Genomic DNA, 15839 nt, shown 5'->3' on the forward strand with positions numbered 1-15839 from the left:
GGCTATCAACGATGCGAGAAAAACAAGTTTGTCGACTTGAATTTCATTTCCATGGCTTACTCTAGAAGTTTGCCATTTGGATCCCGAAGTTTGAATTACCATAGAGGTGGGCATCTCACAGAATGTGGTGTTATGCAGACGAGCATAGCTCTCGGATATAAATGAATGAGATGCTCCTGTATCGAAAAGAACAGATGCCGGGTGGCAATTAACAAGGAGCGTACCGAGAACGACGTTGGGATCTTCTTGAGCCTCTTCCGCAGAAACACAATTAACATGGCCACTTGCAGTGGTGGCCGGATTGGCATAGAACACTTTCCCTGTCGGCTTGCCGCGGCCAACAGTTTTTGCTGTCTGGTTGGGGTTGGTTTGGGGACACTCGCGCATATAGTGGCCTGATTCCCCACACTTGAAACAAGTCACGGAACTGGTACGTGGAGGAGCATTGTTAGTTGGACCACCATAGGGCTTGGCTGGTGCATATGGCTGAGCTGGGCGAGGCGCCTGGAAGGATGGCCTCGGTGTGAACCTGGGTGGCAGGGCAGTGTTAGGCACCCACACGCGGCGCTTCTGAGGACCAGCACCGGATGAGGAACCCAAGTCACGGCCATGCTTGCATGTTGCTTCATAATCAGTCTGACCAGTCTCAGCACTGATGGCTTTGTTAACAAGCTTCTGAAAAGATGTGCACTCATGCAGACGGAGGTCGCGGCGAAGATCAGGACTAAGCCCCTTACGGAACCTTGCCTGCTTCTTGGCATCAGTAGAAACTTCCTCCGTTGCATAACGGGCAAGGTTACCAAACTCCCTGCTGTAAGCGTCAACAGAGAGTCGACCTTGAGTGAAACTACAGAACTCCTCACGTTTACGGTCCATGAGACCCTCCGGAATGTGATGTTCATGGAAAGCCTCGCTAAATTCAGCCCAAGTAGTGACATGGTCCGCTGGGCGCATAGCTCCATAATTCTCCCACCATAGACTTGCGGGGCATTCAAGATGATATGCAGCAAAGGTGACCTTGTCAACCTCAGCTACTAGCGCAGAACGCAGTTTGTGAGAAATACTGCGAAGCCAGTCATCAGCATCGAGAGGCTCGACGGAGTGGTGGAACGTGGGTGGATGTAACTTGATGAAATCACGGAGTGACACCAAGTTAGTCCTCTGATGGTGTGCTGTGTTCTGTTCAATACGCTCCAACAAACGGTTGGTCTCCCGCTTGTTTCTCTCAGCCTCTAGCATAACTTCTGCCAGAGAGGGAGGGTGAGGCAGATTTGTATCCCCAACTCTGCTGCCTTCGGCCTGCTCTGGGGGAGCAGGGTTGTTGCGGGTGTTGACCATCCTAGGAAAAACAAGACAATGGTTTAGTCCAACATGACAAGATTCCGACATAGAATGTAGAATGTAATGGACAACTCAGAATGCAAGATGATCATCCGTATGACATGGTAGATAGAGAAACTACTTCTTTTATTCCATCATGATACACACCATACGAGGTTTAGTACAAGACCAACAAGTACTACTACGGTGAGAGGAGGATTACATATCATCGGAAGCATCCCAAGCTCCTATACATTATTTTTCCTACACCCCCGGAATTACTACACGTTAAGTCATATTCCACAAGTCACGCAGGACGGTGGAAATACAACTATTACAATACCTAGTGGATCTACTACTATCTCAGTCATCTCCATAGTAGTTCTCATAGAAGTCTCCTCCATAGCCTGGAAGTTCAACGTGAGCATCCGGAAACAAACGGTCCTAAGGAGCCTGTGGACTAAAAGGGCTAGGGTGAGGTCTTGGACCAACAAACGGTGGCCTGCGAGGACCACAAGGTGGGGTGATGCCTCCCACATCACGCCAATCCATCATATCCGGCAGAGCAGACCTAACAGGATACAGATCTCTCATATCCATGCATCCAGCTTGCACAGCCGGTGCAAACCGAGTCAAGGTGGCCCAATGATCGGCGCGGGTGTTGACAAGCTCCATTCTCAAGGCCCGATTCTCTCGGTCCTTATCCTCGAGCAACTCAGCAGTGGTGCGAGTTAGTGAGTCCTCCTGACTGGGGTCAGCATAGATAGCCCGGAGATAACCGTGCACTCCAGGAAGTGAAGCCGACATATACCGGAAGTCGGTGTTGCGAAGCAGGCCAGTCCTGACTCGCATGATGGTCATCATAGAATAAGCCGCATCTTGCACAACCATCTCAATAGTAACACCGAGCCCATAGGAACAGTGAAGATCCTCGGTAGAACGAGGATAAGAGGGAAATATCCGGACGGTGCAAAGATACTGGCTTTGGTTAAAATCTCGAAACTGCTCTTCGACCGTGTATTCGGGATACCAACGGTAACCCGTCTCGATCATCACTCGGACTAACATGGCCATATGACCGGTCACACCAATGCATCGGGTCAGGCGAACCACTTGATTTTGGTCGCGAGTGGCCATCTGAAAGCACAACCATAATGCAAAGGCATTAGAATTTCTAGCAAAATTTCGATAGCATAACGGCTGTAAATGCTCAAGAAGGGTTTGAGACATTTATCAAAAAATTCCATAGACACTCAAAAATATCATATCAAGGTTCTAGGTTCAACTTATCAGCATAACAAGGTAGTAGAACTGAACTAGGCTTGTAGTCATCAAACCTATAAGGTACTACTGATTCGTAACACGTGAACCTGATAGAGAGAGAAGATCCTAATCCTTAATCCCCGGTAGAAGAATGGACTGACTCAGATCAGAATGCCATGAGGTAAAGAAGTAAAAAGAGCCTTACGTACCATCCCACAATCAATTCCCCTACATATAACTAAAGCATTTCTAGACTCAACATCGACCAGTTTGGCTTGGAGAACCTACAGGCAGTCCGGCTCTGATGCCAACGCTGTCAGGACCCCGACTCAATGTCACATCGATCTAGCCTGTAACACCTCATATCACTTTGCGGCCTCACGCACGGTATTCCCACGGGTGTCGCCTTACCTTTGCCCGGGACCGTTTGCGCCTTTTGGCTCACGTATATGATGATGTCGCTAGCATCCATATGATAAGGAGCCCAGGCTGACATGACTAGTCGTAAACCCAAAGTGGCACAGACTTATAGGGACATGCATCCATGACCCAGCATCGAACGTGTCGGTCATCAGCAAGTGGGTCCGGGCTGTAGCACTGGGCTAGCAGGACCCCGGTAAACTGGGCTGTAGCGGGCTAACAGGGCTCCGGTACTCAATGCGTGACATTTCCCCGAAGGGACAGACACAGGAACGAAGAAGGACACATGCCAGCCAGCCTAAGTGTTCCGGAGCAGTAGCAAGCTACCATGGCTCAATGGAAACACTAGGAGACATTTCCCGGTAAGAGAGGCTACTAAAGATAAACAACTAGATAGTCAGATCCCACACATACCAAGCATTTCAATCATACACACAATATGCTCGATATGTGCAAATACAACAAGGCATCACAACATGACTCTACGACACAAGTACTTTATTTAAAGGCTCAGAGAGCCATACTTAACATACATACAAGTACGGGTCACACGACCCACATTCAAGTCATACAGTCATACAAACCAGCAGCGGAAGTAACTTGTCTGAGTACAGACAACTAGTAAAATAAAAGAGGCTTGGAAAGCCTAGCTATACTACGTGGACCTTCACAAGCTCAAGATTACCACCTGGGCCTTAGTCTACTCGTCGATGTCAACGTCTACGAAGAACCCATCAGAAGGGGTTGCAGCGCCTTCTGTAAAATGTAAATTATAGCAACATGAGTACAAAGGTACCCAGCAAGACTTACGTCAGATCCTACATACATGCACATTGTCAAGAAGGGTTGGTGGAGTTATTGCAGCAAGCCAGCTTTGACTCTTGGCTAAACTATCCTACGAGACTCCAACTTGAAATGGTTTTGCGCACACGAGTCCACTACTCACCACTTCAATACACCACCGAGGATCCACCTCCGTCATCCTATGGAAGAGCCATCCTCGGCACTCACGCTTATCTTGAGATTTTTAGTAGTATCCATTCACTTGTCTATGAACTGTATAAGCAACCAAGTAGTCCTTTACTACGGACGCGGCTATTCGAATAGATCATGTTAACCCTGCAGGGGTGTACTTCTTCATACATGTTTCCACCACTTAGCATCTGCACACGACATGTGGTCGGCAGACTTCAAGCGAAAGCCGACGTGGGTGTAGACCACGACCTACCTAAACACCTAAGTCTCTAGTCCAGGTTTATCGCCTATCCAGGTTCCATCCGCAGGGAGTCCGGCCGAGGTTTCCCATGTGTACAGGGTTCCCGAGATACCTAACGGGTATTCGATACACCGTGCCACGTACCTACCGCATCACAGCCCACCCCGCGGGTCAGCGCTGTCCACGGCCTCCAGTAAGCTACAAACACCAGAAACTACTTGCTACTCCTGGACAGAGGACTAGGGTGAATAAGAAGTCGAGCGGGGTCATATTTCAGGGCCCAATGCATGGTAGTAGCTGAATCTTAAATCACACATACAGATCTCAGTTCTTAAGGTCGGCTTCAATGAAACAACCCACCATGTACTCCTACATGGCCTCTCATCGACACCTTTACCAAATCGTGTTCACCACATCACTCTCATTACCGACATGATCATTTCACTCTAGCCCATCACCCAGATGAACCAGACCTGACACGACTCTAAGCATAGCAGGCATAGCAAGGTAGGAACAACACATACATATGGCTCAATCAATTCCTACACATGCTAGTGGGTTTCATTTATTTACTATGGCAATGACAGGTCATGCAGAGGAAATGGGTTCAACTACCGTAGCACACAGCAGTTTGAAACGCGTTGTCTTAATGCAGTAAAAGAGAGCAAGAGCGAGAACATGGGATTGTATCGATATGATCAAATGGTTGGTTGCTTGCCTGATGGATCGATGCACGGATACGGTTCTTCGCTAGGGTAATCATGGTACTCCTCGGAGGCAGAACCTGCCGCAAAGAACACCGATACACAACCATCACCAAACAATGTGCGACAATATGATGCATGCATGAAACATGGCAATATGAGTGTGTTGGGCTAATGCAACTAAAACCAGATGGGTTTGAATCAATTTGAACCAAAGATTCAAATTTCAAACTCATGAATGGCCCTTTAAAGTGTTTTATCTTGTTCTGCACTAAACCTCAAGTTATTTTGTTTAAACATGCATGAAACTAGTACAGATGGATAGATTGGATTTTTCTGATCATTTTTCATATATAATTTGTTTGATTTGGAGCTACGGTTGAATTTATATGAATTTTTGAAGTTTGCAACAATTTCTGGAATTTATAAATCATTTTAGATTTATTTTAATTTCAGAAAAGGTTTACTGCGTCAGCATGAGGTCATGCTGACCTCAGCAAGTCAACAAACCCGGTCCAGGTCAAACCTGACGCGTGGGTCCAGGGTGTCAGTGGATAATTAACTAATTTAATTTAGTTTAAACTAATCTGGATAATTAGCAGAAGGGGGCCCCACCTGTCATTGACTCAACAGAGTCAACCAGGGCCCACCCATGGTCAAAGTCAAAATGGTTGCACCAGCGTTTAGCCGCCGGCGAGCCCGACGCGGCGGAGGAAGTGGTTTTGGCCATTCCGGCCACCAAATGGGTTGCGGAGGGCATCGGGGTGGAGCTGAGGACGAGCCGCGGCTCTTGGTGGAGTCAGTTGGCGTTGGGGTGGCCGGAGTTGGCGCCGGCGATGACCTAGGCGGTCACCGGAGTTCGGGTGAAGGCGAACTCGGGGCTAGGGTGTGCGGTGAGGTGCGGGAAGTGCACGGTTGGACTCAACGCAACGTGGTGAGTGCGTTGGACACCGTGAGTTGGCCGGAGGATGGCCGGGAGCACGTCGGTGACGAGATCCGCGGCGGTGCGTGCGGGTGATCTTCGTGCGTTGGCTACACGGCTCGGGGGCAAGAGAGGAAGGGTAGGAGGGGTAGCTAGGCTCACAGAGCACCCGTAAAGGTCACCGGCGAGGTCGGGGACGAGCTGATGAGGCGACGGCGTTGAAGGGGATCTCCGGCGACGGCGAACTCGGGCGAGGTCGGTGCGGTGGAATCGGGCCTCACGAGCACTCGGGGCTCGGTTAGCTCGACGAACTGGACGGCGGCGGAGCTCCTGGACACCACGAGACGGAGCACGGGCGGCGGGGAGCGCGGCTACGACGATGGAGCGGCGGCGGTGGCGTCGGCCATGGCTGGGGAGCGCGAGGGGGAGGAGCTGGAGAGGAGAGGGGGCGTCTGGGGGTTCGGGGGAGAGAGAGGGGTCGATCCACGTCGTTAGCCGGGTGAGTGGAGCGCAAGGCGGCGAGCAGGTGCGTGGCACCCATGCGGTGCTCGCCGTCGAGCACCTTGCCTGCCTGCCTGGCCGGCAAGCAGCTCGCTGGCGCGGCGCTGGGCTGGGCCGGCAGGTGGGCCGGGTTACAGGCGCCAGGTAAGTCCTTCCTTTCTGTTTGTCTTTTTCTATTTTTCTGCAATTTGTTGAATTATTAAAAATACCTAGGCAACTCCTAAAATCACCAAACTGCTCTTGGTCCAAAGTTGGAATATTTCCAACATGACACATTTCAGTTTAAGAATATTTGAGCATTTGAAATATTTTATATAATTTTAAATGCCCAAATTCAAATACTTATCATTTAATTCAAAGACCCTAAGATGACCTAGAATATTGTGCAACACTTTTGGCAGAGGTTCTGAACCAAGACAAAAATGATGGACATTTTAGAAGGGCATTTCAGGTTCATTGAAAAAGTTTTTAGTAAACCCTAGTTGGTTTCAGAGGGGGTTGGGGGTTCTGACATCCCCATTTCAAGTTTCTGATGAAAGGATAGACATGATGCAACACTCTAATGCATGAACTAGCTAGGGTGTGACATGGTCACACCAATTTCTTCACTTTCAAAGTCTGCACGAGAACCAAAGTCTTCAGCCGAAGACATTCATTTTATGGGTCGACTTTCACTTTAAATATCAAACTCTTCATTGACTTATAGAGCCTGTGTACACTCACAAACATATTAGTCCCTTAACCTATAAGTCTTCAATACACCAAAACCACTAAGGGGCACTAGATGCTCTTACAATCTCCCCCCTTTTGGTGATTGATGACAATATAGGTTAAGTTTTCAACGGGGATAAACATATGAATTGAAAGTACTCAAAATTGAAGAATTTGATTGCAAGATATAGAAGAACTCCCCCTTAAGATTTGCATATTGAGGTATTTGCTTTTGAAGCAATGCACATTTGAAGAGTAGAATCATGGAGAAACTCCCCCTATATCTTGTAATTCATACACGCATGTAACATATAGAATGAAGAATTTGAAATGCATGATGAAATATGGTGACTGACGTAATTAAGCATGCGTGCACAACATTAATGAGGAAATAGCATGCAGAAAAAATAGAGCAAAAGTATCAGGTCACCATCGGGCTTAAGTTTACAACTCAGTCAACAAAAGCTTCAGAAGAGCGAGAGTTGCAACTTAACAAAAAACGCCCATATATATAGACCCGCTCGAAGACTAACTCAAATTTCTCCCCCTTTGTCATCAAATGACCAAAAGGGATGAAAAGTGAGGACTAACGCCCCTGAAGAATCTCTTCACGAAGTTGATGGAGGAGCGCCAGTGTTGTTGGGGTCGTCTGTTGGAGTAGGGCCTGCCGCAATGTCGTCCAGATCTTCATTTTCATTAGTATCGCGGGACGAGGAATATGAACTGGGCACCAAAGGAGGAACTTCGACCTTCTTGAATTTCTTCGGTGGAGGCTTAGCCTAGCCGAACTCCTGCTTGAAGCCCATCTGCTTGAGATCCTCATCACTGTAAAGGTGAGACAGTATAGCCCAGGTGCGATCAAACATTTCATTAAGGTAGTAATGGTTCTTCTTCACTGAATTATAAGGGGCAGTCATATTGTGAAAAATTGAACCAAACTGGCGTTTCACCCATTTGTGATTGCGATCCACCTTTTGATGAAGACTGAGGAGAAGCTCACGATCAGTCATCACCCTTGGAGTTGTTGCCTGAGGACTTTGCTTTGAAGCATTTGTGGCAGAATCATCAGTAGCAAAATCATCATTGGTGGAGTATGAAGCAGCTTTGCCGAACTATCCATCCAATGGTCGAATGCCCTCATCAAACAGAAGTGGCCTTGCCCTTTTCATCAGCTGAGGAAAATGTCCGTTTGAGGATTTCAATCTGGGGCAAGAAGCTGCCATGGTTGAGTGTATCAGCTTTGTAGTTGAGTGAAGACGTTGTTCTGAGGAATCTCATAATCCAGGGAGCGTAAGGCTTCAACTCAAACGGGGACATTGCGACGTTTGTTAGAGTCCTCGTCAAGAAATCATGATAATTCACGGGAATACCATGCATGATATTGAACAGCATATTCTTCATGATGCCAACGACTTCTTCATCATTCGAGTTGTGGCCATTGATTGGACTCATTGTCTTCGTCAGAATGTGATAGACTATCCTCAGCACATATCGCAATTCCTTCACAAGGAATTTGGTCCTGGAGGCTTGTCCAGGCTTTAGTGGCTTCATTAGTACTTGCATGAAATGATCTGACAGCTCAGTTTCAGAGTAAATCAGACACGCACCTTCTGGGGGAGGACTGCCAGGCATGGCACGAAGCAATTCAGTTGTCAGTGCCTTGTAGTGTGTATTCTCTGTCATCCAGTCCAACACCCATGATTTCACATCTTCAGCATTGGCTTGATGTGCAGCATCGCGTAGAATTGAAGAATGAGTTCTTCATTCCAATCGCATATGTCAGTGTAGAAACTGAGCAGGCCAGCATCATGAATGGCAGCGAGGACTGGCGTAAAGTAAGGCACTTATTCCATATCCAAGTGAAGAATATCCTCATGATCGAAGACTTTGTCTTTGTTGAACAACACTGAAGAATAGAAATTAGCTTGGCTGGCAGTCCAGAATCACATCCTCCTCAGACGAGCAGAATCATATGGATTGTAGTCAGTGAAGAATACATGATCATTGAAGAAGGCATCAGCCTTGAACTTTGGAGTCTTGGAGAATGGATTCTTTGGCTATGGCTGAGGAGTATCGGTAATCTAAAGAATAACTTCTGGAATGTCAATTTCAGGAGGTGCAGGCTGAGGAATTTCTGCTTCTGCTTCAGTAGCAGCCTGGGCCTCCATTTCTTCAGCAACATTTTCATCAGCACTAGTGGCTGGAATCTCTTCAGGAATGGAAGGGGTGGCATGAATTTCTTCAGAACCCATTTGAACTTCAGTTGGAGCCGGGGACTGAGGAATTTTATGGAGTGGCATGAACAGAGGTGTGTCAGGGTGCTGACTCTCCCAAAAATCATCATTCATCACTGGAGTGGTGCAGCCAATGTCCACATCCTCATCCACTTCCATTTGTTCAACATCGGCCTCTTCAGCAGTAAACTAAGGCATTGGCGATGATACCTGAGGGGTTGAAGTGAAGGCTTCAACTTCAATTTCTTCATGCATCTGGTCTGTGGAAGCAGCAGATGGATCTTCTTCTGCAGATTCTTCAAGAATCCGATATTCTTCACCATAAGGAACAAGTTCCTTAGATGGCATACTTGCAAGAGGAACAACATCAACGGGATTCTCTAGTGAACTTGTCAAAATCTTCGCCTTCTTGGGGGCTGAAGATTCTGAGGCAGCTGATGCCTTCCTCTTCTGCAAAGTAGCACGCTCTGTAGCTTTGGTTTTCTTCACTTCCAGGACAGAAGGAAAAACTGGGTTTGGTGTTGGTGCGGGCAGAGCAGTGGTAGTGGGATCAATTTCTTCAGGCACAACTGATGCAGTTGGCCTGTCCTGAGCAGTTTCTTCAGGCGCAGCGATAGAGTCTTCAGCCGGCCAAGCAATTTATTCAGGTGCAACACTAGTGGTTGCCCTAGCAGTTTCTTCAGAGGCTGGAATTTCTTCAGCAACCCTGGTGCTTGTAGTTTCATCCACAACCTGATTTTCATCGGCAGTGCTAGCAATTCCTTCAGTGGCTTGAGCAGATGCTTCAGCCGGAGTGACATCAATGTGCATAGGAGCACCAGCACTTGAAGTGAATTTCTTCGTCAGCTTGACAAATCGGACCTTGGTGCCCTTCGAATCAGCCTTGTAGGCTTCAAATTCTTCGTTGAGCTATTTGATTTTAGCTTGCAGTGCAAGGAGCTGCTCAGGCGAAAGACTTAGGACAATGTCCTTTAGGTAGCGCTGCTTCTTGTACTGCGCTTTCTTCACTGACCTGGCTTGGTCATACTTCCATTTTTCTTCAGCGATGAACGCTGTCACAATGTGAGTTTGTCCAGGAGTGTGGCCCGAATCTGGCATTGGAGCATTGGGATCTTTGTGCCAGAGATCGATGAAATCGAGGATTTTCTTTGGATCTAGTAGTAGGGGCACAACACTTCCTTTAGCTCTAGCGGCCCTCTGCTGTCTGTCCTTGATGATATCAGCAAGTTCATCATCATCAGCTTCATCATCAGATGGAATTTGAAAGACCACTTGCCTCTTGTGAGGACTTGGTCTAGTGCCTCGTCCAGCAGTGGCCTTGGTCTTCAGCAGAGTGGGACCGGAAGTTGAAGGGTGAGCAAAAGAAATCGCTGAAGCTCTTGAGGCAATAGATATGCCTGTGGTCCTTTGGTACCTGGCGAGATGCACGGGTGCTGAGGACTTTGCCGGAGGAGATGAGGGTTTCAAAACCCGAGGAATTGGTGCAGCTTGAGGAACTGGGGCAACTTGAGGAATTTGCCTTGGCGGCACTGAGGAAATTGGCCGTGAGGGCATTGCAGAAGAATTTGGCCATGAGGGCATCGCAGAGGTAGGTGGTTTCTTGATTGGCTTCTTAGGCATAGCCTTCTTACTTGAAGAAGCCTCAGCAGCGGCGGCGGCAGCAGCAGAATCCTCATTGAGTTTCTTCACTACTTCTTTGTCCTGCTTGGCCAATTCTGCTTGCCGCCTGGCCCATTCATCAGCATAATCCTCACCATGTTTAAGGCTTGTTGGGTCAGCTAGTTCGCCAGGTGCCAGAGGAGGTCTTGATCATGGAGGGTTAAGAGCGAATTTCTTCATGTATTTGGGAGTGACATATCTGTACTCCTTCCACTCTCTTGCCCATGTCCTTTCTATCCTCTGATGCGCACTTTGCGCTCATTCTTCGTCTCATTGCCATGTTTTGCCTCATCAGGCATGCAGGACCCTGCATAGATATCCCCAGGGATCTCAAAGGCAGTGTTTACTTCAATCTTCTTTCCTCCTTTCTGAGGACGTTTACCATCAGCCATTTTCTTCAGCTGAGGAATTTGCACAATTGAGTTCTCTGAAGAAGTATGCAGCTTTTCTTCGAGGAATGTTGCAAATGGGTTAAGTTCATGAGAACCTAGTGATTCAGCAGCAAACATGTGTACCTGTGAACAGAGTATAGGTGCGAAGAATTTGGAGAGGTCATATGCGTTCTCAGAAGGTTTTGTAACATTTGATGAAGTTTGAGGAAATTTACCCTATGTGTCTTGAAGAATTTCACTAAGCATTCTTTGTCTTAGGTTCCAGAGTTGTGCGGATTGTGAGATTCACACAATTGAGGAATCATGAAGAACAATGTCACTTAGAGAAACAAATCAAGAACTGAAGATTTACACAAGGTGTTTAGAGTGTGGAGGTTGAAGAATAAACACCTTTTGAAGATTTGATGAAGATCATCAGTAGAATAAATGCGGTAAAAGTAACTTTTAATTACCCATGATGAAGAACACAACGAACTAGAAGTGTAGATTTGGAAGTTCGTCGGCTCGGATCTTTCATGCCCTAACTTGGTGAGGGAAGATGTCTATTGCGGAGGGAAGATTTCCGCGGCCGGCGCAAGTACGACGGCGACAAGGTCCGGCGACGATGGAGGTAGCGGTGGCGCTAGGTTTTTGAGAAGCTCGAGCGAGGGAGTGAGTTCGAGCAGAGTAAAAGTGAAATGAGGAAGGGGAGGGGGTATTTATAGCAGAGATGAATAACTGTTCGCTCGAGGAATTTGGACGAACGTGCCCCTGACCCTTCTCATTCGTGTGACATGTGTCACCCATGTACTGAGAAGTGGAGATCGTGGGTGAGTAGATAATTATACTGTGGAATGTGTAACGGTTTGAGCGGCAAAAGCCAAAAATTTCAGATAAGAATATTTTAAAGTGTCGTTCACACTTTCTTCAGCTGACAAGGACACAGAGAATATGAACGAGTTTCAAATAGAACGCACATGAAGAATTTGTGAACAGACTGGGTTGAGTTTAGCATAGAGGGGGAAGGGTCCGATCACATTCACTTAGCAGAAAAATCAACCTAAAGAATTAGCAATAAGTGAATTCTGTAGAGGACATAAACTCATATATATATATATAGTGAAATGAAGAACAACAACGGAAAAGAGTGAAGACAATGCAAAGTTGAAGAATTTGAAAAACTAAGGAAGTTCAAAAATGACAAAAAATTCAGAATGAAGATTTTCAACTTTGGTTGGTGGCATAACCCACCGTATAAGAAAGCTAATTTCAGACACCACATAGAATTCTCGTAGGGCTCTGAGAATGAATTTCTTCATTAATGTCTTCACACTTAGAGGGTTAGTCTTCATTGATTGAAGAAAAACGTTACTTCGTGTGTTGCACATCTAAGTCATCAAGTTAGCATATGTGTTAGGATGTGTGTCCTTTTCAAAGAACATTCAAAGATTCCATGATATTTAGCTCACACCACAACTTGCTAAATCTCTTCTCATCCAAGGGCTTAGTGAAAATATCGGCCAGCTGGTCTTCAGTATTTGCATAGTCGATGGAGATGCCGCCCTTCAACACATAGTCACGAAGAAAATGATGACAAATCTGGATGTGCTTTGTCTTCGAGTGCTGAACTGGGTTTTGAGCAATCTTGATAGCACTCTCATTGTCGCAGTAGAGAGGCACATTCTTCACGTTGATGCCATAGTCCTTGATTGTTTACTTCATCCATAGTAATTGAGCACAACAAGATCCAGCAGCAATGTACTCAGCTTCTAAAGTGGAGAGTGATATGCAGTTCTGCTTCTTCGAGGACCAACATACCAAGGATCGTCCGAGGAAATGATGTGTGCTTGATGTTGACTTGAGGTCCACCCGATCGTCAGCATAGTCAGAGTCTGAATATCCAATGAGATCAAAGGAAGAGCCCTTGGGATACCATAATCCAAGTGTTGGTGTGCGAGCTAGATATCGAAGAATATGCTTCACAGCCTTATGGTGTGATTCCTTCGGTGTAGCTTGAAATCGGGCACACATGCAAACACTAAGCATAATATCCGGCCTAGATGCACATAGGTACAATAAAGAGCCAATCATGGAGCGGTATACCTTTTGATCGAAGTCTTTACCACTTTCATCAGTGCATAGATGGCCATTTGTGGGCATAGGAATTTTGACGCCTTTGCATTCTTGCATGCCGAATTTCCTCAACACATCCTTGAGGTATTTCTCCTGAGATATGAATATGCCATTGTATTGTTGACGAATCTGAAGACCTAAGAAGAATTTCAATTCTCCCATCATAGACATTTGATATTCTTCACTCATCATATAGGCAAATTCATCACTGTAACGTTGGTTGGTACAACCAAAGATAATATCATCAATATATATTTGGCACAAGAATCATTCATCATCATATGATTTGGTGAAAAGAGTTGGGTCAAGTGAACCGGGTTTGAAGCCTTTCTTCATGAGGAATTCCTTCAGTGTGTCATACCACGCCCGAGGTGCTTGCTTGAGGCCATAGAGGGCCTTGTTGAGTCTGTAGACGTAATCTGGAAATTTTGGATCCTCAAAACCTGGTGGTTGAGCAACATATACTTCTTCCTCAAGCTTACCATTGAGGAATGCACTTTTCACATCCATTTGTTGTAAGATGATATTATGATGGTTAGCATAAGCAAGCAATATGCGAATTGCCTCAAGTCTAGCAGTAGGTGCAAAAGTTTCATCGAAGTCAATTCCTTCAACCTGTGTAGCCTAGAGCTATAAGACGAGCCTTATTCCTCACCACGAGGCCAGTTTCATCTTGTTTGTTGCGGTAGATCCATTTGGTACCGATGATGTTGTGCTTGCGTGGGTCTGGTCGCTTGACAAGCTCCCACACATTGTTGAGCTCAAATTGATGCAATTCATCTTGCATGGCTTGAATCCACTCCGATTCCATGAATGCTTCATCTACTTTAGTGGGCTCTATGATAGAGATAAATGCAAAATGCCCACAAAAGTCAGATAAATGTGAAGCTTTTGAGCACGTGAGGGGACCTGGTGCACGAGTGTCATCGATGATCTTCTCGACTTGCAATTCATTTGCAATGCGAGGATGTGCGGGTTGACGACTTTGCTTAGGCCCAGCAGTTTCTTTAGGACCAATTTCTTCAGCAGCACCAGCATGATTTTCTTCATGATCTGGAATGACTTCTTCAGCAATTTCTTCAGTAGGGATGACATCCTCAGTAGCTTTGAACTTGATGGATTCCTCAAGTGACATTTCATCTAGCACAGGAGGTAGGTGCTCACTTTGCGAGCCATTAGTTTCATTGAACCGCACATCTACAGTTTCAACAACCTTGTGATGGTTGATGTTGAAGACTCTGTAGGTGTGCGAGTCCTTTCTGCAACCAAGCATAAAACCCTCATGTACTTTCGGTGCAAATTTAGAGTGATGGTGAGGATCTCTAATCCAGCATTTAGCACCGAAGACTTTGAAATAACTTACATTGTGTTTCTTGTCAGTGAGGAGTTCATATGACGTCTTTTTGAAGAATTTGTGAAGATATACCCTGTTGATGATGTGGCATGCAGTATCAATTGCTTCAGGCCAGAAGCGCTCAGGTGTCATGTATTCATCAAGAATAGTGCAAGCCATCTCAACAAGAGTCCTGTTCTTGCACTCCACGATGCCATTCTGCTGAGGGGTATAAGGAGCAGACAACTCATGAGTAATACCAAGCATATCGAGATATTCATCGAGGCCAGTGTTCTTGTACTTGATTCCATTATCACTCCTGATATGCTTGATCTTCACACCAAAGTTAGTGGAAGCCCTTGAGGAAAATCGTCTGAAGACTTCCTGCACTTCATTTTTGTAAGTGATGATATGCACCCATGTGTAACGAGAAAAGTAATCAACTATGACAAAGACATATAATGATGCAGAACTAGTGAACGTGGCATAATGAGTAGGGCCAAATAGATCCATATGAAGTAATTCAAAGGGACGAGAAGTGGTCAGGATAGTCTTCGCGGGATGCTTGGCTGTGGTGATCTTTCCAGCCTCACAAGCCCCACAAAGATGATCTTTGAGGAATTTGACATCCTCGATGCCAATGGCGTGCTTCTTTTTCGCGAGTGTATGCAAGTTTCTCATCCCAGCATGACCAAGTCGTCGATGCCATAACTAGCATTCTGAAGCTTTTGCGAGTAGGCATGTGGCAGGCTGTGGTCCTGCAGAGAAATCAACAATATACAAGTCTCCTTTCCTAAAGCCTTCGAAGACTTTGGAGTTGTCAGATTCCATTAGCACAAGGCAACGAAATTTGCCGAAGAAAACAACCATATCAAGATCACACAACATTCAGACTGACATAAGATTGAATCCTAAGGACTCAACAAGCATGACTTTGTCCATGTGTTTATCCTTTGAGATTGCAACCTTACCTAGACCCAATACCTGCTTTTGCCTTTGTCAGCATAGGTGATATGCTTCAGAGGAGATGGTGAAAAATCAATGTCCATCAG

This window comes from Triticum dicoccoides, chromosome 6B (assembly GCF_002162155.2).
Source record: "Triticum dicoccoides isolate Atlit2015 ecotype Zavitan chromosome 6B, WEW_v2.0, whole genome shotgun sequence".
NCBI lineage: Eukaryota > Viridiplantae > Streptophyta > Magnoliopsida > Poales > Poaceae > Triticum > Triticum dicoccoides.